Source organism: Syngnathus leptorhynchus, chromosome 15 (genome assembly GCF_054491065.1).
Source record: "Syngnathus leptorhynchus isolate UIUO chromosome 15, UIUO_Slep, whole genome shotgun sequence".
In the NCBI taxonomy this organism is placed as follows: domain Eukaryota; kingdom Metazoa; phylum Chordata; class Actinopteri; order Syngnathiformes; family Syngnathidae; genus Syngnathus; species Syngnathus leptorhynchus.
In genome coordinates this window covers 973999-999948 of record NC_141209.1, presented here as the reverse complement: position 1 = coordinate 999948, position 25950 = coordinate 973999, and the positions used below count along the sequence as shown (strand labels likewise).

Here is a 25950-nt window from a genome sequence, read left to right as displayed (position 1 = left end):
ATTTCCATTCATTTTGATGAGCAAACACAGACTTGGAAGAAATTGTGCATTGTCATAGGCAATAATAATACATTCAAAAATCTCTTGCAGGACATAATCATCTCATTCATGAACATTAAAAGTTCTTATTAGATATGTCCAAAGAAAATATTACAGTACATGCAGCCATAATGTAGGGTTCATTTATTAGTGAATAGGAGATGTGATTTTTTTTTTTTTTTTTTTACTCTGGCTGGCTTGTTTCTCGCTGCTCATGAGCTCTCTGAACATCAGCATATGTCAAATTGAAGTTTAAAAAAAATAGTGGCTGAAATGGTTGAGCCTTGAGGGATACACACATCGCTGGCCAGGAATTTGTTGCTTGGCATTGCCTCGACCAGAGATCGCTGGGGTATGTTTAATCCGTCACTGATCTCATGTGCTTGTGGAATGTGAATCAGAATAGAAAATACTGTACTTGCTTTCCACTGTAAAGGTCAAGTCAAGGATTCGGAGTCCCATAGTTGGTGATACGGGATTATAGAAATGTTTGCTTGTGCAACAATAGGATGAGCTTGTAAGCTAAGAGTGTCACTGGGTGATGATTGTGTAACATGTGAGTCAGAGCTACGAACAAAGTGTGTGCTACTCATTGCTTGGATTCAGTGTTTCTCTGATTGGGCGTCAGACTTGTTTCAACTCATATTTGTAAAGGTGTGTCTTTATGTTGTTGTTGTTTTTTGCTGTTGTCATCAGCTCAAACAAACCGTACAGCATTTTCAAAAAGCTCTATTTCTGGCTCCGTGTCATAGATGAAACACAAGACAACATTATCTATCTGTTCATCCATCTGTCCGTCCATCCATCTGTCCGTCCATCCATCTATCCGTCCATCTATCTATCCGTCCATCTATCTGCAGCAATTTTGAACGAGTGCCTTATCGAGGTCCGGGGCAATCCTTTTTTGAGGCATCACAAAGAAGATTCACCTCATTACCCGTGTCTACCGCATAGTGTTCTTAAGCTTTGGATTTACAGCCTGTCATTGGGTAAAGCCTTGAATTAGCTTAATAAGGAGAGCTAGACACATGACTTAAACCTCACGTGGAGAGTGACAGCAAGCCAATATGGTGTTGTTACAAGTATGATTGGGGGTGTGCTACATGAAAAAGCCACACCAGATGGTATGGATCTTATATCCATTTGTGAATTCAAACAAAAATAGACATCTCTTCAATCCAAATGAACTGATTCTGGTTTTTCAACTCTTTGGGGCGACAATTTGAAGTTGAGTGTCTTGCCCAATTGATGGACTGTCCCTACGGTCATTGGACTGCCTCTACCAAGTGAGCCAGCAGTGGTTTTCAACTGCTGTGACACGTCAACACCTTTCTGCTTAGGCATGTGGAAAAAACATCCATTAAGCCATTAGCACATGATTGCAGCCATTGGCTCTCGATGCACTTCCACAAGGTCTGTGGTATGCACAGGGCAAAAAAAAAAAATGGGCAAAAATCTCCATCCACTGTACATTATGATCCTTTCACTGGCATGTGAAACTTTGCCTTAGGCACATAAATCCATATCAAGATAATTGGACTGTATTTGTCCTCATTTTTACGCCTTCCTGACCAAGAGCGGCTCGAATATCTTATAAGCTTGTCCTCCTGTCTGAAGTGTGATACAAATGCATTTTCCCAATAATTGTATCCGAAATGAGTTTAGTCCGATCATTTTAAATATTAAACATGTTCATCGTGCCCTCAATGCTACTTGTGTTGCAGCTACTCTGTGATAAAAATGAGACTCTGTACAACTGCAAATCCATTGTTTATATTGTGAAGCAGCAATAAAACGATTCAGGAGCAAATGGGAATAAAAGTGGAAGAATAGATTTGGCTTTCTTTCTATGTGTTCGGTAGCAATGTTCTTTGTGTTGGTTTGAATGCATGCTGGGACTTTTCCATTTAGCTGCCACAGCTAGCAGTGGTTGAATGAACATTTCCACAGGTCATGTGGCTTGACTTTATTTTCCAAGAATGCACTCAGTGTTCCCTTCCTTCAGTGTAGTGATCCGCATATATAATTCTGTTGTATGCGCCACACTATTTGTGTTTAGGAGGCTCAGCCATATATGCCACCTCACATATGTTTGTTTGTGTGTTTGTTTTTAGTTCCAAAGATTTCCCATTTTTGTTTGCTAGAATTACAATTGAAAAGTGTTTTTGTAGGCAGTATATTATTCAAGGTCACAAATATGCTCACAATGTTTGGCAGACGTTCAGCAACAATTTTACTGATTTTTTCCGGTCACAAGGTAATTTTAAACAATCACGACCTTGGACGAGCCCTACCGAGAAGGCAACCATTGCTGCCTTTGAAAACACAATGAGAATTCTTTTGTAGTCATACTCAAATCTAATGCTAAGGTATATACGTAGTGGCTGAACAAAGCAAATACTGAATAGTCTGTCAATGATAGTGAGATAATGACTTCTTACTTTGTCCAATTCAGTGACTCGTATGCAATTAACCTTTGAGGTGCTAAGGTGCTAACTGAAAGCCTCAAGGTAGTCAAGGTAATATGCAGTAACTCCTAAAACTTTATTATTATTCCTAAAATAATGGCCAAGTTCATTTTTGACCCCCCTCCTCCCCCCTTTATAATAGAGCTTCTTTAATGAGCATCTTATTATTCAGTCCATTCATCTAATGGCTACACGGCTTGTTCCCATTATTGAATTGGTCGGCAGCAATTTCTAGTAAAAGAGAAGGGAGAAAAGAAGAAAAGTGAAGCATAATTAGGAGTGTTGGGTTGCAAAACTATCTATCAACAATAACAGCATCCTCGATGTGCAATAAACACAATATAAATGGTCAAGTCTTATGAACGATTGAAAAGAATAGCCGCAGAGAGTGTTTGGTAATTTGAGTTTCAGTTTCAAAAAATACCTCAGCACATAGTCCTCCGTCTTAGGTGAAAAGATAGTCGGTGATGCCCCAACTCACCGATTGTCAGCTGATGCAGTTTGATGCATTAAAGCAAGTGTAGAAGAGCACTTGAAGAAAGCGGGCTTCAAAGAAGCCACTGAGATCGCGCCTGCCGAATCTGATTTCTCTTGAGTAGGATAATGGCATTCAGGTCCCTGGAGGCAAAAACAAGGATGTGTCATAAATTATGAATTTGTGGGAGAACAGCAATGGATGTCGGTGTCATGCAATAATTGCTACAGCTCTCCAAGTGACGCTCACTAGTACTTGTGCCATGTACACTGCAGGCACCTGCCCAAAAAGACAAGTGAGCCAAATTGCTGCCCTCACTTATCATATTCAGCTAAAACCTGGTTCAAAGTAAGCGCTGAAAATGTATTATTATTCTTTTTTTATACACACCTTTTTTTAATGGTTTTTATTCAAGTGAAAAAATAAACAGGTAAATGGCAGCTCAAGCTGTTTGTCACGTTAAGTCAGAAGTAAAAAATATTCTTTAAAAAAAAAAAAAAAAAAGGCTGCTGAAAAGATTCCGAATATTAGACACAAGATAATGAGATCCAATCCACCAGTTAGATGAAAAATAGTGTACCACTAAAACATAATTATGCCTTTAGAGGATTTTTAATGAGTTCATTCACTTTACAATTTGCATGTAAACCGGTATGGTATAGACAGAGCGGGAGCCATGTAAGAGGTCTCCGGGAGTTGACTTGCTCAAGGTTTTCTATTCATTAGTCACAAGGAAACGGGCAGCACTCCAACAACCATGGCCTATTTCCATAATTTGGTCATAAATTGTATCCTGTCTGCAGCAAGTTTCTAATCGTCAATCTTTTCATCCCAAAGAAAGTACTTAGCGCCATATCTTCACATAAAGAACTACTGTTCTGGTTGTAAACAGTATAATATTGTAATTGTAGGGTGTTGAGTTAATGCCATGTTCATTTAACACCATTTATTTTATTTTTTTTATGCCAATTACCACATCCCTTTATTTGTAAAAGCCCCGTCGCCGGAGGATTACGGTCCCGATGCAGCAGACACGTTCATGTATGAATTACACATTTGCATTGTGAAGCACCCTCACCTTTAGGCTGCTGGATAGCAGTTAGCATTGTGCTGGGATGCTGCAGCTCTCAAAGGGGTCTGCATGGGCACTCTCAGACCAAGGCCGGTGTAGTGCCATCCCTGGCCAAGAGCTGAGTGTTGTCACTTGGAGCGACTCCAAGGGACTTGCGATTTCCACGTGAGGCGTATTTATTTTCCGCTCATGTAGCATCAATTAGATTCTGGCTCATTTGCTGGGAAACTGCTTGACTAATGACAATGCTCATTAGTATGAAACAACAAAATGTAGGCATACAACGTGCAAAAGTGTTGCTGTAACAATTGAGCAATAATAATGAATACTATTAATATATGCATGCTTCCAGTTGTTTTGGCTTTTGAATTTATAGAAGCGCAGCGGCATCATAACCAAACGTGCACCAGACTGGACTTCCTTTCCATCAACATCAACAGACTAGCTCTGTGTGTTTTCCCATTTTGCCTTCTTTCTAGTTGTTACTGTAGATTTCCTTTCAAATGATAACTTCATCCACAAGCCTGACCTCAGTATTCCAACATAATGCTACCAGTGAAAAGGAATGGAAATGCCAGGGGTTGCGAATCCATATCCCGCATTCCCTCTTAAAGGACGAGGATTACATGTGAGACTGTGACCACTTCTCATTCTCTGCGTCTCTCCTCCATATTTTCTTGCAGGTTTGAGGGTGAACTGATGAGGTGCTTGACTTCTTCTTCAGCACACAGAGACTTGTTTTCTGTCCACAGTGGGAATTCAAGGTCAGTGCATACTGCATACATACAGTCAGTCATATATTCTGTATTTACAGCATCTTCAAGATTTTGTTTGTGGTGTTTAAAACCATACAAAACTTGTGTTATCAACTAAAGTACATTATCTCCTATGCTCCTTGTTTGCCTCAAAAATGGTTTGATCCACCCCATCCCTCAGATGTCTTCTCATTGAGGACGCCATGAGATTTATTTCAAAGTATGCTTCAGGAGGCCATAGATGACTTGAAGTGCTGCCCAAAAGCTAAGGTCAATATTGTATTTATCATTTGCAATTATGTTCAGTTGATTTATTCAGTGTTTGGCCGAAAATCATTTTATTTTCTTCAACTATTCAGTAAGAGGCGAGATCTCAGCTGCAGTGGCATTTGAAAAATGGGCCTGGAATAGAAGTTTATGTTCACATTTGCACTTTAGTGCTCCGGCATTCATTTTCTTGGAGTCTGAAGAAACCTGGATGATTTATATTTGGCAATGTTTTTGTATTAGAGATTTTGCAAATATGTTGATGTACTTTTTTTTGTTGTGTTTTTTTTGCTTCATTTAGGTGCTTGCATAGCATGTATCAAACAAATGTCTACTTTTTATCCATCCAACTTTTCTCAGTGGGGAGGAGAACTGATTTTAATTGCTTCCCCACAGATTGCAGCCTCGCAAAGAAACTGGGTTAATTGCAAAAGAAGTGAGAGCCGATTGTGACCTTCCCAGAATACTGCCAATTATATTCAGTGCATCACACAGCCCCAACGTGGCGAGAGACTCACTAACTATTGAAGTTATATAATTGTGTAATAGCATTTAGAAGAGTTAGGGTTATGACACAAAATACCATTATGAAAATGGTGTGCTGAGCTGACTATTTGCAAGAAAACTTTGGCTGCATAGATAAACGCGTTGTGATTTATTTGTTTTTTCACTGGGTTTGTGGACCGCGGGAATCAGATCCGAGTCATTACTACAAGTTACACAATACAAGCAAATTGTGACAAGATGCTTAAGCAAAGACGAAACCACGAGTGAAAACCGGGGTCAGATTTTGACAGCTTTACTTTGACTAACCGAATTTGCTAACTGCAGAGTAATTGGCTGAAATGAAATCACAAACTTCAAGACTGTTAATTGGTCTGATGGGAATGTGCGATCACACTGGCCATGTGTTGTCTGTGCTGTAGCAAATGGGAAACACATTTGAGCTGAATGGTGGCATTGCAGCTGTTTCAGCTTAAACATTCATTTTTACATCTCATTTATATTCAGGCAGGCACAAGTATACTTTTGATTCATTAGAAAACATTTTATAGAAATAGTATCAGCTTTGACAAGCTGCTTTAATCCAAGCTACTCAAAAGTAGATAAAAGGCCCATTAATTCAACATTCTCAATCTTCATCTTGAAAGAAAGCTCTCAATTTATTTTGACTTTACCATTTCATTACTCACACGCACTTGAATTCCATTACATTCCTTTATAACATGTTGAGTTATTTGTGAATCAATCTATGAGCATGTCTCTATTTACAGTGCTCTAATGAGATCTTCCCAGCACAGTGGAATGCTTTTGCAAGTTTGAATAGGAACTGAATTGACCTGGGTTTTTTTTTTTTTTTTTACCTAACATGTAAGAAACTCACTGGTGATACATTACTGGCATAAGTGAACTTTTCTTTTTAAAAATACCTTCAGAAATTGAATACCCTTCAGTCTCATGGATGCTATAAAGACAAACACAAGCTCTGTCGATAGTCTTTATTATTAGAACAGAAGAAAATAGGTATTTGGGGACTAGCTGACGAGAGGTGTGTGTGTGGGTGCTGTGTTTAGCTGACATGTTTTATTACTCCTTTTGTTTGCCAAGAAACAGTCCTGCCTGAAGGGAAGAACACATTTGATATGTTAAACAAAAGATGCTCTCTTACAACAGCGACAATGAAAAGTGCAAAATTGATAAGATCTTACCATATCACATTGTGCAAGTCAAGTGGAACCCTCAGTGGAGTGATTGTCCCACATTGTCATTTATTTTTAAGCTCAAATCAATTTTCCGCTGTGATTTTGTCAAAGCCACTGTCTAATTAGCTCCCCCAAACATGATAGCCTGTCTTAACACTTTGATTTTAATTTCATAAATGCCACAACCATTTTTTCTTTTTGGTTCGTGGGGAAGAATGGTGTTAAGGAAGGACACATTCATATTTGGGTGGAATGGAATATTGATATACTGTATACTTTACTTTCATGATGAAATATTTTGTAATTTAATCAGTAAAAGGGAATGCGCTTCTTCTGGTGGACATGCCGTGTATCGACTTGCCGCCATAGTGTCAGTAAAATACAATACAATAATCTCAATGCACTAACTGGTCGGATTGTGGAGTGCAAAATGTAATTTAAAGGCCAAGAGACCAAATTCGTACATTCCGCAGCAGAAGTAAATATGAAAATAGGTATGCTGCCAATTTCTCTGAACAATACATTCCTTTTCAGAGGAGCTGGGATTTGAAGACAAGAGCTTGATTGAAAATGTAGAAAACTTCCTTTTACTTTAGAAATTACCCAAGAATATCAAGTTAGTTGAAATCAATCAAAGGTAGATGATGTAAAAAGTCTTTTATAAAACTGTCACAGGGACTCTTAGTATGTCCTGCACTGTTTGTTATGCCCCATCTTTCTGAGCTTTGAGAAAATGCTAAATTCTATGAATGCCTAGCTCAATCTCTATTATTAAACTTGTCCCAAAACTGTCAACACGGCAGATGGAACCATAGAAAAAGTCCCACGGATGAAAGTTCAGTTGCAGTTAAATTTCAGTCTCCGCGTCATCAAGAATGTTTTGCTCATCCAGGTGGGCCTGTGAAAATGTGCGCACAACCGGTGAGCTATTTCAATTTCTCCTGTTTTTTTTTTTTTTTTTTTCCTTGCCTCATATGATACCGTCAGCACTTTAATCAAAGGTGTTGTTTCTCATTCTTGCGACAATTGCTGAGGCAGTTGGTCCTGTTATGTTTGTCATCTGATAGCCAGCACTATTTTTGTCCCAGGCTGCAAATAGTGGCAAATGTGATGAATTAATCAGAGATTCACAAGGTTTGTCAATGTTGTTTCTTTTAGCTTGTATTTTTTGTTTTATTTTAGCAGATGCACTGATCGGTTGGCACTTTTAAATTTCGTTGTACATGTGATAATGACAATAAAGCTCTATTCTATTCTATTTTGAGCTAAGCACAGCCCTAAACGATTGCATGGAAAGCAGTAAATGTAGGTATTGCACTCTTTGATCATATCAACAGGTAGCAATCTTGCAGGCTTTGTACAAGAGCTTTAAAGGCTACAATGGTCACAATTGCACGATTTGGGGATTCTTTAAACGGAGATAGCGGAGATTTTCCCGGCTGAAATGGAATTTGTTACTCATTTTCCAACGACTCGCTTGTTCTTGAGAATTGCTGCTTTAGAATAATGAGCAAGTATGTATGAATCTGCAGTGCATGCTTGATTACACTAATTTACATAAATAGGAAGTAATGGTAGTACAAGTATTAACATTAAAAACAGAGTATGTACAAAAGGCTCTTGAAATGAAATGGATGCTTTATTATGCTTCAGTCAGTCCGTCTCTGTAACACGAAGGAGCTCATGTGGTCCATTATTAATTGACTGGCCTTTGAGATAGTGTCGTACTTTCACTTTTGTTTTCATCTTTATCACCTTGTCAGGGCAAAGGATTATTGTGATGCAGAATTCTCCTTGCCAGTTGACTTAGAATGCCAAAAGCATTCACTGCCACTGCTCTGCTCGCTCAGAGGATTCAGTAATTGAATATCCTTTGATGACGGCCCACTTAGCAGCGAGGAAATGGCTTCGGGAGGTCAAAACGGAGAGGGGGGGAAGGAGGGGGGGCACGCATCATCCCTCAAAACATATTAGTTCCTGTGGCTGAGCCTGGCAGAAAGAAAAACAATGTGTGTGGAAGAGACCTCAGAGAAACTTCATCATCGTCATAATAATAATAATTGATGATAATAATAATAATGATGGTGAATCACTTTAAAGATGGATGGATGGATGGATGGATGGATGGATGGATGGATGGATGGATGGATGGATGGATGGATGGATGGATGGATGGATGGATGGATGGATGGATGGATGGATGGATGGATGGATGGATGGATGGATGCACAGCATGTCCCTGTCAGTATTTTAGTACAGACAGATTTGATTTGACAGATCTTAGAAACAATCATTGATTGCGGGCTCTCAAACCTGTCGGGATAAAAATAATATTCACTGGGAATAAAAAATATGCATGAGGGTGAATGTATAAATTGGAAATGAGAAACACATTTCTTTGTAACCAGGCAACACTGCTCAGAAATTCACGTTACAAACTGTTTTCGGGATTTATTATTCATTTCCTTTATCATTAGAGATTTATTTACTGCAGACCAAAGTAGTGCAAATGTATTCGTGCATCAAAGCAATTCACCTTTTTTTGTCTGCATCTTTTTTTCAAAACACCTCAGCAGCCATGAACATTTTTGTATGTGCGTTGTCCACCTAGTCTTTACTTAACAGTGCAAGAAATATTTACATAGAGCAGAAATCAATGAACTGACAAAAACTGAGAATCAAAGAAGGGCAGTTTTATTTTGTCACAAAAAAAAAATGTTGTATAAGCTGGCTGCATTCACCAATACTTCTTTCAGACACAGCAGTTAAAAAAGAAGTCACCCTCAGAAATGTTCTTGACAATATGTTATATGCACTCCCACTCATCAAAATACAGCATTCTGTTCCATAATAAGTCAAATAATGAGTTGCACTGTGTAGCAATTTTGAATATCTTACATATCCTTGATTTGAGTGTGATGGTCACAATAATAGTGGGTTTATTATCTCCCCACTTTTATTGTTTACTCAATAGTAAGCCCATTAAAAGCCCAAGGCTTGTCCATTGCTAATTACACAGCGCTGACTAGATACTAGTAGACTTAGTCTAATTCCAGCAATCGATTATTTGTCTACACGTCTTTGTTGCAAGGGAATAATGAAGAGCATATGTACTGTTGAGTGCATACATTAGCAATGACTGCATTGTGCCTACACAACCTTTTTGACTGACGAGGAATTACTTTGCATTAGGGTCAAGCTATGTTCTCTGAGTTATGCAAGTCAGACCGATAAAACAATTCTTCAGTAGAAAAATAAAATCAAGCAAACTTTATGATATAATACGAATAATATATTCATTTACTGGTTAAAATTTCCTGGCAAACATAAAAATGTATGCAGCTGGCTTTTGTTGGAATGTAAGAACATTTTGTTTTATTGATCAAAGCATCATTGATAAACCAATGGATTTTTTTTTTTTTTTTTGCACCTGATTAAAATATGACACACTTTATGTCAGACTACCAAACATCAGCTCATGCAAATATGGAACAGCTTTTCATTGGCCTCATCAACGCAACTCCTGTGAGCTGAGGCTAAAAATATAATTGGCCCTGTTTCCTTATTGCTTCCTCCTTTGGGAAGTTTCTGCTATATAATAGCTGCTTTCACAATATGCATAGTGTATAAGAAACAAACAAGTCTTTTATCAATCTTTAGCCCATCTTTTCACTAAATGTTTCACTTTTCCTTTGCATGCTTTGTAATGGTGGCTGTGTTGGGAGTTCTTCTGCCATCTGGGCCCAGCTCTCAGGTTGATAAAGGAAAAAGGCACAAGCTAGTTTGAGCCATAAAAATAAAAGCCTGTCAACCACCTGAGCCGACCAGAGAGCTCAGTCTCGTCACATATGCAGCGAGTCCTTCTGCTGAAGTTTTTCAATCATTTGAAAATATTCTTATAGTGCTGAAAATATCAGTGATCATAATCAGCGATGATGCAGCCAGCCATGCCGGTTATGCTTTTGATCAAGCCTCAACTTTCACCCTATATCACATATCTGCACAATCAAATAAGCTCTGTGTTGTGAGATGATTTGCTATTGCTTGCTATTGCCTGGGACTGTCAGAGATTAAATATGGTGCTTAAGCTTTGTAGTGTGAAGGACTGCATCTTAATGGGAAATTACGAGCTTCTCTAAAAATGATCTAGTATTTTTGGCTCCAACAATGGACATTAAATTGATGGATCACTTCTTCTGTTTTCTAGCGATCTTTTTATGAGGTCCCATTTAATGGATCTCATAAGATCTGTGGCTATATTTTGACCTGCACTTGAGGAACAATGTCTTTAGAAAATCACCATAGGAAACTACAGTAAGCCTTTCTTCATTTCATAATCTGAATATGTTGGTTGTGGAATGGAATCATTATATTATCATCATTATGATTGATCATATTACCATATATGTTGTATCATTATATTATAAATCATAATGATTGATATTATATGGAATAATAATTAGTTCTTCTGTTTTCGCCATTTTCCGGGCACACACAGTATTGAAATATTTGAAGTTTCCAGTTCCACATTTACAAGACAGCAATTTAGAGCTTGTGCGTGTGTGTCCATTTGTGTCTGTCATGATACATTAGGAACATGTGCCTTGATGGACAGCTGTTGACAGAATGATTTAACTTACTTTTCAAGGTTGAGGAGGTGTGTGTGTGTGGGGGGGAATCATTTTGACCCGCACAGTTCTCAAATAAATATTTTGAGATGTCAAGCATAAAAAATGTGTCAACTTCCCTCTTCTTTTCTGATTAAGTCTGACAAGAAGCACAATCGGGTGGCTGCCTGTCGCACTGAAGCACTTTGCAGCTGAGATAAGGCCAGTGGCATTGAAAACTCTTGGATGAAAACTTTTTGTTTTTATCTAAAATGACCATATTTATTTCAAAGTGCTTTTTAAACTTTAGTCTACTGAGTATTTATTCCCCCAAATCTGGCATTTACTCACTTAAGGGAGGTGCCTTTTTTGCTCTCTCTGACTTTACTTCTGAATCAGTTGTTTGTTTCCATCAGTAGTTAATGTGTGTCAAGCACGGAGATAAATGACATGGCAAATGCCCAACAATGGTTTCCACGAGCTGCTGCAGAGCTAAAGATAGAAGCAACCACAGCACATGCTTCATCAGCCCGCATACTGTCTTCTTCTACATGCTGGCCTAAAAAGAGAAAAAAGCCACAAGAATGTGGTTTCATGGCTTGCTCTTGCGCGACATAGATTATGCATGTAGCAATGCTATCCTGAACACATCCATTTACATCCCAAAAAAGCCATATCTGTTTAAAAATGTATGCTATCTCTAGACACAGGAAAAATAGTGAAGTTTGATTGCAGGCATAATATGGCTTCATATATATACCCTTTGAACTTTTTTTGAACTCGTGTTTTGATACGTTATGTGCTGGACCGACAAAATGGTGAAGTGGAATGAAAGTGATGTATGTCAAAGTGAACATGCGTACAGAAACGTGTGCTGTGCATTTGTATTCAGCCCCTGTACTCTGGAAGTAAAAAACAAACTTGTTCAAAATCAGCTCAAGATGACATGGTATGCTTGAAATCAAACCTTCCCATGTGTGCTCTGAATAAATAAAGATGGTTCACTCACCCCTGAGTTCTCAAGCGATTGCTGAATGAGAATGGATGCAGGGTGGTTAATATATATATATATATATATATATATATATATATATATATATATATATATATATATATATATATATATATATATATATATATATATATATATATATATATATATAATTGTCGATTTTTAATTTGTCTAAACTAAGCGCACTAAGCATGGCCTCAGTGAGGATGGAGCTTTTTCCCTCTTTGTTGAATGACCTTCCGTTAAACGTTGTCTCCGCCTTAAAAGTTGTCTTGACGCCTTTTGGTTGGCTTTCCGCTCAGCATGAGCCGCAGCCTTGTTTTAGTGTTTTATTGATTTGACTCTTTTTATGTTATGAATTTGTTTTAATGTCTTTGTTTTCAGCTGTCTGATTTATACTTTATGCAGAACACTTTGTATGCAGCTGTTGTCGTTTTTATAGCGCTCTATAAATCAAGTTGAGTTGAGTTGAAACCTTTTCCCATTAAAAAAACAATATACAGTAGTAACAGGAAAAAGCAAAATCAATAAATAAATGAATAAACTGTCCCTGTGAAACAAAACTCAGTTTGTGTACTTTTGAGACTGAGACTGGTCATGGCTGCAATCCACCCTTTTCTTGACCTAATTTACTCGTGGCTTCATGGAATAAAATTAGTTCATCACCATAATTGATTTGAATTGAATATTTCTGCATCAATCAATGCCATTTAAAGAGACATGCTCAACCCCCGACTCAGCACTTATTGCAAGCAAAGAGCAGGGCTGACCACCAACCTCGGTGAAACCTCATCTGCAAATCCCTTTCGACAGATGGAGTCCAGGTATATGCAGCAGCCTGCCACCTTATCACGAGGGCTCCGTTTGCCAAGAGAGATTGGATCTGATTGAGAGGAACATTACACCAGTCCTTTGATGATCTGATGATTTAAGTTGCTGCACTAGTCGGCATAATAATGATCCGATTAGAATATGCACGTCCTGTGCCGAGCGAGCGAGTTGTGAAAGGCAAGACAAAGTCAGCCTTTGCTGCATATTAAATGTTATCTTTTAGGAGTGCACCTCACACTAATGAGGGGCATTCCCACTGTTCAAGTGTATTGACAAAAGTCCTGTCCAAGCATGTAGTCTCACATTTTGGTTTTACAACTTTTCGCAGATACAATACAAAGAGCTAATAAGGAATTTGGGAACACTGTGTTGTCGCACAGTTGGGGAAAGCCTTATCTCCTCTGTGCCACCTTTCACTCCATCACACTGACCATAATCCAGAGTGACAGCTATTGATGACCTACAGTATTTGACTTGTACTATGCCGACAGCTACGTCTCAATTACACGCTGTGAAATTGTAACTGTCTGGAAAGTGGTTCAACTTTTACAGCTTCATGCCTCTTTGCACTTAAACAATATGTGAAGCTTGCCATCAGGCACTTTGGGCTTTTGCTTAAGTGTCAGGAGAAATGCAGCTTGCAGCCTCTGGAATCCCATTAAGTTTCCACCATATACTCACACTTGGCAAAAGCTCAACATTACAACCAGAGGAATCAGGAACGTGCCAAAGGTGATACGATCATTTGTATTGGCACACTGCATTGGACCCAGAATACGTATATGTTGCTTCGATCAGTGGAACAACAATAGAAGATCAATTGCTGTAGAAGGTGATAGCATCATTTTCACTCCTCGCGTCCTTGACCAGCAGCAAACTTCACCTTTCACCTGCTCGTGAAATTGTTTATTACTACCTGGGCCATTTCTCGTTCGGCGAAATCAAGCATGCACATCCGGGTGGATGTTGTTCTTGCCACATAGATTAATTTGGCAAGGGTGCATTGGTTGGTTACTTGTGAAGGCTTGCCTAGGGAATTATCCTGCAATGTATTGTCCGTTCTGCTGTCACAGAAACATGTCACAGGGGGAGGGGGAGTTAAAACTGACACAGAAGTTTCAATTTACTGGGACTCGCCGTCTTTTCTTATTTTCCTCATAATTGCTTTGTTGCTTGATGAGTCCATATTTAAATTCTCCCCTGGCCTTTTTTCTCTTTCAGTGTGACTTTGACCACGACAAGGAACCTCATCTTGACATCACCAATATGTGTCTGGACACTTGAGTAGAGCAAACAAGTTACGATCACTGTGAGTATCCAGCAGAAGCCTTCTTACATACTTTCTTGCAAAATCGTCGATGTGTCACGTATCGTATCGGTCGTGGCCAAATGGATGTTTTGTCGAGGCTTGTGTGTAGTAGATACGTGGTGTAGCATTTGGCCAATTGTTAGCCTTTGTTGTATAATTAGACTTCTATCAGCTCGTGCTGGGAGAATTGGGGAGTCGAATTGCACCGTGAATTCGAAAGGGGGACGGAACACTTTTAGTTCTCAGTTTCAGTGACATTTTTCATTGGAACAATATCATGAGTTATTTCATGTCAGTATTACATCAAAACATCTCAGGTCATTTCTTTACAATGTGTTGATAAATGTTCTCAAAAAAAAGACACCAAATCTAGTGTGTATGCCAATAAATGTTCTTCTGTAGAAAACAACATACATGCTTTATCCCCATAAAACAAAACAAATTGGACTTTACTGAAATGTGACACTCTTAATCTAATCCTCTTACATGCCATTGTACTTTTGTCTAGCCCGATTAAATGATACAAATCAGTGAGTGGGTGAAAAACTCTGCCAAAGCCAACGTATTCTGATATACAAAGTTGGATTAGGGTCTTAAGCCATTTGCCCAAACTCTTTCCATTCTTATTCTATCCATCAGCCCTTTCTGTGAGGAAAATTGGCACCACTTACTGCTGTCACTGCAGGCCTTATTGTCTCCTTTTATCAAAGGGACAAAGCTGGCGTGACATTGAAATGATCTTTGCTTGTTTCAAATTTACTTTCTGGAGGAAGGAAGAAAAACAGATAAGGGCTTGGAGTAGCAGTCGGTGCCGTACCTCGGGAGGGAAAAATGGATTACAATGAGTGGGACAGTTGGTGGAAAGACAAAATGCAATTTGCCCGGGAAATTGTGTTGATATTGTTCAAACGTGTCAGGTAGGTGTTGACCACCTACAGGCTTTTCCCCCTGGGAGTGATCCAATATAGACTTGATTGCTTACCAGAAAATCGAAAAAGGTGGCTACCAACCGATACCTTCTCATTTAGATGATGCAATCAAAACAAAAAAAACATTCATTGAGTGTAGGATTTCAGATGAGAAAACACACTTGATTGATTGATTGATTGATTGATTGATTGATTGATTGATTGTCATTGGATTGATATAAACTCTCAAACATTATATTATGCATTTCAGCAACTTACAGGCATAAAACATTTCCTGAGCAATGCACTCGTTTCTGTCTGACCAGCTCCAGTAAAATATTGTAGTTGTGAACAGCAGTACTGCAGCTTTATTTTAACAATGCAGTAAAGCTAAAATGTAAAATATATATCACATATTATAAAGCGGCTACAACACAATTAAAAGTAATGACATGCTCTCCCGTACCCGTTTTGAGAACTGGTGCTTGACGTACCTGACTTTGTACAGTGGGAGACAAACAAAGGTCTTCCAAAAAGTGTTCCAGTTCAGAGGAATGCAGAGAATCCAAAATGCACTTATAAAAATCCTCATTCACGCGTGTACCTGGGGGAAGAAGCCAAACTCCCAACTGATTAATTCATTTATTTACAGATAATTAGGCAGAATGATTTTAGTGGTGCCTCGACAAAAGCTCCAGAGAATATTTGCGCTAATTAAAACTCGGCTTTGGCTGATGAATATTTAAGAAAATCATTTTCGAAAATGCTTTGCTTGCATTGTGGGTAATGCTATTAACAGTATAGCGCGTCCGTGCCACACAAAGGAGCTTTACGATCAGAATTTGGGACATTTATATCATAGAAATCATATTAACTGCGCTTCTGGTTTGAGCTATGGGAATTCTAATGAGACATTGAAACTTGCTGATATGATGAGAGTGTACAAGTTCATATGACATTATTATCCAATTGAGAGACAGACTACTTTGATGGCTTCTTGTTTATCATATCGTAATGCATTCTTTATGCATTTACAGCAGAAAGTGGTGGCATGGTAATTGAAGTTGCCAATGGCGTGGAAAAGATTTCAGAGGGCTTTGTTGATCTTAATTATGATTAAAAGCCGCGTGTTCTCTTTCAGAAAATGTCTTTCCCCGTCTGCCTCATCTGCTAAAATAAGGCAGTGATCAATTCTTTTTTCTCGCTAGATATCAATGTAATAGCGTTTGTACGAAAAATATCCATAGAAGCAAGACTCAACAGAAGATGAAGTATAATCTTACGTGATTTATCTGAACTGGGGTTACTTTTGACCTTAACGGGGGTTGTCGTTCCCCACTCCATGATACTTTTCGTCGGTAATAAAATAAGTGAAACCTAAACAAAGTCTATACAACAGCTTTATTGCTTCATGGCAGATTGTCAAATGTTGCAAATTATACACAAAAAGAAAGTGCGTGTCCATTGGTGACGGATGGATGGAGAGACAGTCTGTCACTGAGTGAGAATGCCCACGTCTGATTATCACGATTCAAATCTGGCTCGGCTATCTTCTACTGGATAGTATGAAAAGTCAATAAGCAGAAGTCAGCCAGCTTCCTCGCCAGCACGGCAAATGTTATCTGCAGCGTTAACATCGATGTGCGTCCTATCTGTTCATGCTCTCTGAACCGGCCGCCGATGGCTGGCTGGCTGGCTGGCTGGCTGCCTGGCTGGCTGGCTGCACAAGTGACCACAAAAGTCTTATGCACTGCATAATCACCATGTGTGAATTGGATGAAGACTTCTCATGGGCAATAGCAAGAGCCTTGTGGAAAATGAGATTACACCTCTGCACAGCAGTTACAGTGGGTGACACACTTGCAGAAAGATGCTCGGCGCTTTGTCTTTTGGCGAGGTGGAGGAGTGATTAAAGTGTTTGTGTGGGTTTGGGCTTTGACTGAGGGCATTTTTCATACAATATATGTAGGGTAAGTCACAATGCCATTTTAAAAGGGAATTATTGACAAAAATAACTTGCATGGACTGAGTAGCAGAAGTGTCAAATTCAGAGAAGGAAAGTCAAAACCCTGCCACAGTACGACTTTGGCTTTTTTTGGTGCTTCCAATCAACCGAGCCCGCCGCCGAATGAGCTCCCAGGAGCGAGCTCGTTTCTTTGCAAGCACCTGTGGATAAAGCCAAACTATGGCAGCATTTCTACTTTGTCCATCTGGATTTGACACCACAACATTTTGACCACTTGCGCAATACAATGATATAAAAAAGAAAAATACTATTCTGTCTTGAGAAAAGAGGATACAGTTCCATTTTGTTGTTTAAGATGCTGTCAGTGTCAATTAGAACTGATATTTATGTATTACCCCCCCCCCCCCAAAAAAAAACATATATACATATATATATATATACACACTAGATATAAACTATATAAAGATCCAAAATATTATCTTAATTGGTCAGGCATTGAAAATGCAGTCAGCATCCTTTTTTTACTGTTCTGTTCGTCCTTGTCGCCTCAGTCACGTCAAAACTGCATGAAATTGGAATTGCATGAAAAACAACCATTAAAATGGACTTGATGATCGGTGTTTATTTGTCCTTGAGAGCAACTCGACTAAATATCACAGTAGTGATGAGCGTCAAGTTTCTTCATGAGATCATTCTTGCTATATTGTTGCAGTCAGGGTGAATCCATGTGCTGTTATTGTCTCTGAAGTAATCATGCAGTGCATCCTAGGAACGGCGGGATTGACAGCCTCTGAACAGGCAGGGACCCGTTAAAATTGAGGCTTAGATTGTTCTTTTGAAGGGCGCTACTGTCGACAGAAAAGCACCAGACGAGCCAGTTATGGCCCACAAATCAAAGCGCTGCACATTGGCTCATCACACTGACATTCTCTGCAAGATCACCGGGGATGAAGGAGGGCGGGTGGGCGTCGAGACTGCGGCAAGTCTGAACGGAGAATTAGGTGCGTTATGAGCCCCCTGAGTTGAGGTATGAGAGTGTGAGAACCAAAAGAGAGTCGGTCCACAGCAGTAGAATCAAAAGCTACACTATACAATTGGATTTCAATAGAAGGTTGGAAAAATTCGATTCAATTGTCATGAGTCATGGTTTTGTCCTATTCATTCCTATTCAGATGTTCACTGCAAGGTCACATTTACTGTCAAAATGAGAGCCTTTATTCATCGACGACGACGTACCATATAGACATCTACATTTAGACACCCTTTGCGGGTGCTCATACATACATTTGAAGACAAACATTTTCATCTTAAGACACGAATACAAGTTCACTTACAACTCAGGACATCCGCGCTTACTTGCAAAGCAAACACACAAAGCCACTGATGGGAATGTGTGGTTAGAAAGGCAAACAACTTGCAGGGCTGACTTGCCATATAAAAGAAAGGGAGGGGGCGGGGGGTGGAGGAAACAAGCACACGATACGTGTTTAGTCATTGTGGGGTTTGCGACGCTTGGGAGTCCAAGCCCTGCTGTGCTTTCTTAATTTTCCAAAGAACAATCTAACCTCCTCTACCGCCTACACTGTGCTTTAAAGAGATTTTTGCAAGCTTTTGTTTGTGAAGCAGATAATTAATTCCAAGCGGTAAAGGTTCCGTGGTTAACTAACATCATTTTCTCACTGTCTTAAATTGCAAGACTATATTTAGGTGGGCTGAGAGTTGAAATATTGGATTTTTGAAGTACAGTGCTTTAGCTATGTGCTTTTGAAAATCTCCCCTTGTCAAAGGAAGTAATGAGCAGTCGATGAGGATCAATACATGAGTTTCAGGGTTAGTGATTTCAGTCTGGTGATTTTGACAGCATGCACACTCCTACTGACAGACTTTGCCTGGATGTTAGCTTTTAATCATTTGACTCACTTGCTTGTGGTCAGTGCAGCCAGAAAATGAGACCACTGACAGATGATGTCATTTCAAGAAAAAGCTCTATTATTCATACAGTAATAGATTCTTGGTTTCCAGATTCAAATCGTATTCTTCTAAAGACACCATTCAACTTGTGTGCTCTCTATCAGTCAACAAACAGCTGGCCGTGACCTTACGCGGTGACCTCGCCAAGCACAGAACACACAAATGATTCATTAACCATTCCTCTGCTGACTTCAATGTTTACTGCTCATATACGTAACATTTCGAGTGACATTCTGCGTGTCGTCCGGGTCCGTATTACTCTGGCTCTTTTTTATACCTTAATTGCTTCAACAGATCAAAATAGACTTAAGTCAGTCTTGGTGAACAAGTCCCGCTGCCAATTGCATGGAACAAAAGTCTTATATCTAATCTTATAAGTGGGACTGAATTTGTTTTTGCATGACTTGATGGCAGCACAAGGTGTATCATTTATTTTCATTTTCCACGATTTAAAAACAAAACAAGTTGTACGAATTTGATTTGTCAAGCACGCCACACCCATCCAAAAAAAGTATTTAATCTGCATTCAAGTTTTGTGTCCGCGTGCCTTTAAGAGTATTGTACTGTTGTACTTGCGATTAAAAAAAAAAAAAAAAAACGTTGTGAGAATTTTATGATGGCAGCTTGTATGATCACGTCTCTCGTGCGACACTCACCCACGTTATTCTCTAACTGCTGTTTGCATAATAAACCACTGATGCTGCTAAGGAGTTAAGAGGGGGGGGGGGGGGAGTTAATTCAGCGGTTGCCAGCAATTACGAATGCACGTCGGTGCTTCTGAGACGTGTGCGCACGTTTGAATGTCAACACAAATAAAAATCCCAAAAGCGGAGCACATGACAGAGGAACAAATTTGAGTTTTCTGCTTTTCCGCCGTCAGCAGCCTGTCAAAATCTAAACATAGGTGGCATGGTCAGATTGTCTGTTTCACTTGAGAAAGAAAGCTTTTCCACCTTCCACAGAGAAAATAAGAAAAGACGGCCTGTAGGCTTTCGCATACAACGTGTGCTTTGCCGCTGGGCCTGCTCAGTTATGTTGGCAGTGCAACAAAGGTAATAGATGAAGCTTGTTACTCACAAGTGATTTGCATCACCCCAATCATTGCCACAAAGATGACATGTAAAACCATCACAAACCCATCTTTTTTTTTTTCCCCCCCACAGAAACAAATCACATTCTGTCAGAAGTTGTCCCTCCTTTCATTCATTCTTAGCCTCTCAGGCACGGTCGGAGAAAAAAAGATTGTCTTGACGTTAGCGATCCACTTTCACTCGGCCTCCCTTTGCTCGGATCGAGCGTCCTCTGCAGTGTGATCCATTTTCCCTGGTGGATGTTCCTCGGCCGTAGCTCTCATTTCCCCCTGCCTCCCTCCCATTCTCCCGACTATATGCCAGTCTCTCCGCACTGCCTCCTCCCTAATGCATGACTACGTGTTGCGTTGCCCCTTCAGGCTATGTGTGGGATGGTGTTGTAGGCTGGCAGCCTCTGATAAGAGAGTGACTGAGCTACTGCTGCTGCTGCTATATTCCGTCTAATTTTTTTTTTGTGGTCAACCAGGAGGACTTTTTTTTTTCTTTACATTTAATTTAAAAAAAAAAGAGAGATCACAAAGTTAATGCAATAGCTTTGCATGCCTTTTGGTTAAAACATTTTTCCACAACTTGCTTTATTTTTCATTTCGTTTCGGTACCAGATGACGAGTTCAGCAACTAGTCACCCGCACATAAGCACTCACTCAACTAAAATATCTTATTTGCTCTGTGCAATGGTTGTTTCTGCCTCGTACTAACACCGAGCACCACGCAACAAATATAACTGGAAAGCCAACACCTGCAGCACCTCACACCTCACGTGGAAGAGAAGGTGTTAATAAAGCTATTAAAGATGACTAAGCTTTATCATTATGATGATATGACCACCTCCAGCTGGACTCTCTTTCTTTCAACTTTTGAATTAAAAGCTTTCCTGAGTGGACAAACACTGCAAACATATAGAGGATGTTAAATTTGACTCCTGAGCCTTTTTAAGGAATACAATGCATATCCCTTCTTGATCGAAATATCTCCCAGGTTACTCGTTTTACTCTCTCAATTTAGTGTTTGACTTGGAGTTGTGGGTATAGGGAATAAGAGTATTTTTCATTGTTCAATTAATTCCAAATGGGACTCAGGGGAAAGAGTCATGCTGGTAATCATCTCAGTTTGGCTCCTTATGGGAGAGTGAGGCATCATGAAGCGAGCATTGATCGCGGCTTTGCTAAGAATGGAAGAGGAGGGCTGCCAGACTGGCTGGCTGGCTTTGTCACTTTTATTGTACAGTATGGATGCTTTGCCTGACCAAATGTCAAGGGATTACTCATTCCCTGCCTGAGTGTTGATTTTTAACAAATGCATTATTAATCATTACATTTTTTTTAGAGCAACATTTCTTTTTTTTTTTTTAAAGTGGAGTTAATAAAGAATATTTGCATGAACGCATCCAACGTTACAATGTTGGAGCAAGCCAAAATATGAAGCAGCTTTACTACTTTGCTGCAGCGAGTACAGAAAGAGTAAGAAACATAGTTTTAATCTGCCTGGTGTTTCAGCTCCAATCTTCTGAGCCCAGCCATGATACATGTGTTAACTCCAAATGACCTCATTCTCCACAAGGAGAGGAACGTGCTCTTGCACTTGGCTGGAAAGCCAATCCAAAAGATTAAGATACATCACCAATTTATAAATAATCTTGGGTAGAAATATAACGAGGTAGTTAAGTTTATTACGGGTTATCCTGATTGAGTTATAAAACATAGTTTGGAATGATGTACTTTGAAATTCTGATTTATGACATATTCAGACACTAATGATTGGTCCACAAACATGTTGAAAGCAGGACCAATGAATATTTCAAAAAAATGATAAGGAGAACTGATGCTGTTGTTTTTTTGAACCTAATTAAACCTCATTTGACTCATTTTGCCTCAAGTGTTGAGGCTGCTTTTGCCCTCTGCCCATTTTTATATACACGGCTCCAAATGAATTAATTTTATTCTCTTGATAATTGTTTCTAAACCTTTTGTGTTATCATTTGATGAATAATGCCCGGGTTGCACTGGCTTTATATAAAAACAATCAAAAGTAACTTGATTGAGGTTAATGGCAAAATGAGGAGTCACCTAACAATAGCGCCTGCTAATTTATATTCGGCAGCAATGGAAGTGAGCAGTACGTATCATCTACTAAACAGCAGGTTGCTGTAATTTTCAGAGCTGCCAATGGCCGTCCGTGCCAGCAGCGTGATTATGACACGAATCCTACAGATGGACAAACAAGCTGTGAGAGGAGTTGATTTTTTGTTTTTGTTTTTTTGTTTAACTACTTTCATCATTTAGGTTGCTCAACCATCTGTGAGGGTTGTTTCTTGAGAGGGATGAATAGCACCTCTCAGTCCACTCAACAACTTGATATACATTTGAAGCTAAATTCCCATTTTCAACATCATTGTCATTTGAAATACTTTTTTTTTTTTTTTTTTATTCCCAAACTGTGAAGCAGATGTGCCAGCCGCTTGCCCACTGTGCCGCGACATAAACACACCTAACTTGTGAGATACAATTTGGAGTGTCAACCCCCACACATGACAGAAGTAAGTTTGCTGCACAGAAAGTTTCACCAAGCTGTTGGCCTGTGACGTCTTATCAAAGCTTAAGAGCAGAAAGAGAGATGAAAGACCATGGCAAGTCTAGTTCACCGCAGTCGCTGCTCGTAGCTTCCTTCAGGAGATTACAGGAGTGTATTTCACTTTTTTACCCTTGTGTGTTGAAAGATTCTCGACTCTGACGAAATAAAAAAAAATTAAAAATCACAAAAGAGATGAGAATAATATGATTTTCTATTTGGAGCTTCGGGCTCATTTATCATATGGTTGTTGCCATCGAGGGATGAGGACGCACTCAACGAACATCTCATCTCCCACATGGTGAAGCTATATATAGAGCACTTGGATATTTGTTTGACATACTTTTCCAGGCCTGGTTGTGTTCAATTTAGCATCCCCTGCTCTTTAGATTTTTTTATTTTTTTTTGCCAATCAAGGTTGAGAACATTCTTTCCACACGTTTGGTCAATGCATTTTTATACATTTCAGGAATTGGTTAATAAAAAGTGATCACAGTCATCTTGGGTTTCTCAGCTCAGTAGTGGAAAATGAAAAAGCTCAAACCGTAAATGAAGTGTTCTCAAAAAGCTTTCTGCCGTTAAGCCATTCGCGCCATGATTGGAAGTCACCACCATGCAATGCAGCCACGAGAAAGCTCCAGTGATTTAGCATGATGTTGAAGTTGAGCGCCATATTGGATGTCCCCATTAATTGTCATTTAGGTTCAGTATTTCACATCGTAAATACAAATATTGTCTGATGAGTCGAACAAAAATGCACAGAGTGTCGTGGTGATAAAGGTTGTGATTAAGAATTCTTGCCTTCACAAACAATGTTATTAAATTTGTGTAAAAACAATCATGTTCTTTAAAATTCCTTGCAGAGAAAAGTTGTTTTTTCTTCTCAACTGAGGCTTGGAAGTTTCAGACTGCGATAGCACACAAGTGTCACACTGAGTGTTGTCTTGAGATACACCAAAACAAGTGCATTTTATGAGACTATTAGTCTGCACCATGTTTTGTCAGTACACTTGGGCACTTTGCGCTTATCTTAGTGGCAGTGTCATTTTGGCATATAATTAGCTCTATTTATTTTGTGGATGGAAACAAAATGTTTGTGTGGGCATAAACAGCCTGGAACACTAATCTGCAGCCAAATAGTAATATTGCTGCAAAGTTCATTTGACGTGTTTTGGGAGTATGCAATTTGGTGACAACAGTACATGCAATGTGCTTTGTTAAACGTGAAATGAATCTCAATGGCTGACTTTGCATTTTCAAATAGTACCCACGTGCACAATGGTGCCAGGAAAATATTGAGTTTCTTTGAAATGCCAGACACAAAAACCATCTTTTTTTGAATGTCATGTTGCACAGGATGAGCAGATGCATTGAATTCACTCACTTGGAATGCGTTAAATGTGGCTTTTTGTGCTTGTCCAAAGAGAGAGATTCTTTACTGTGACTCAGCAATGTTTGCCTCTTCCATCGACACTCCAAATTGGGTCACTTTAATTTAGCTTCCAAATCTTCCATGATGAAAACCCTCAGCACTACTTCAAGTGCTATCTTTGACATCATGAATAGTATTCAGTACATTGTACAGTATATGCCTTGTTATGCATGTCATACCAACATATTTTTTGCAAAATATGTACTCTTCTCCTCTCACATGCCTATTTAAACGAGCACTATTTAGTGCATGGCTGTAAATGTCATGTAGAGCAGCTGTTTGTCACATAGCTGAAATAACAGAAGACAAAGTTGGTTAAAACATCACAGCGTCTGTTTTACATTTAGGATGTCTTTACATGACCTTTCACCCAGTGAGGAAATATAAGCGAGATTGCAAGGTTGAAATGTACACAAGTGCAGCAATCACAGGGCATCCTTTCACTTAATGCATTGTAAGGCTGGATGTGCCTGTTGGTATTTCAGCAGCAGGCTTGCCCTTTGCCTCGGCCATTGCAGATGGTGTTTGAGCCTCGGAAAAGGCCACTAGTAAATGGATGCAGACCTTAAACACCCCGCATGTTTCTTATGACTTTGTGTGGGAAAGCCTTCTTCAGGAAAGGTCATCTCTCTCTGTCTCACTCAGTTGGACTGACTCTGCTTCCTAACTACAAAGTCAATTTGATTCCAATTTTAATGGGGATTGTTCAACAATTTGGCTTGAATATTTTTAATGCTTCACATGTGCTTTTCTGCGATCATGAATGCCAACAACAACGTGACAACGATCACACAAGGTCGGGCGTGACTACATCAGGGTCTCTGCCTGCCGATTATCGGGGACCGACGAACAACGTGGAGTGGAGGAGGGTTGGCTTCACAAAGTCCATTAATCCCTGATAATTGTACACCTCGATGGCATTAACCTCCTTTTACCACGCTCGCTTGATCGTCTCTAAACGTTATGTAAAATGTTTGATTTTATTATTTATGTCTTTGATTTTTTTTTTTTGATGAAATGGTAAATGGACTGACTGCACTTTCCCAAAGGGCCATTCATTACATGATCTCATATTCACCCATGACTGGAGGGCGCCATCAAATTATTCATCATCATCAATGAAGTGTTCCCATTTGTCAGTTTTACTGACAAGAAATATCTCTGCGGTTTACTAATCCAAGACCAATGTGTTGGTTTCTTTGCGCCGATTACATTTTACTTGTCTGCGACTTGATTTTAATCTCACAGATTGAAAGATTTGCCCCGCTTCTGTCTCTTCATTATTCTCCCAATTCCTCTGTGCAGGAGCGCAAATGGGATTTTCGAATCATAAATAAATACATAAATCTGGGTTAAAGGTTGTAGACTTTCATTTTATGGGGTCATAAAGATTATTAAAGTTAAAAGCTTTCTTACGTATGATGTCAACACAATGGCAGCGAACCTTCAACATGACACATGCGCCCGACCGACACT

The 25950-nt window shown here is 39.3% G+C and overlaps 1 protein-coding gene across 6 annotated transcripts in view; it reads left to right on the top strand.

Moving 5' to 3' along the window:
• The window catches only part of LOC147044892 (leucine-rich repeat and fibronectin type-III domain-containing protein 2), a 91908-nt gene that overhangs the window by 60054 nt on the left and 5904 nt on the right, over positions 1–25950 (top strand). For 2 of the 6 annotated variants that reach the window (XM_085932413.1, XM_085932414.1), the window contains 3 exons: positions 4738–4818; positions 4991–5079; positions 14451–14538. The gene's annotated coding sequence lies outside the window, so the exon portion shown is untranslated. Of the gene's footprint in view, positions 1–4737; positions 4819–4990; positions 5080–10984; positions 11094–14450; positions 14539–25950 lie in introns of those variants that run through there. The other 4 variants (XM_085932415.1, XM_085932416.1, XM_085932418.1 and 1 more) reach the window with 3 other exon arrangements.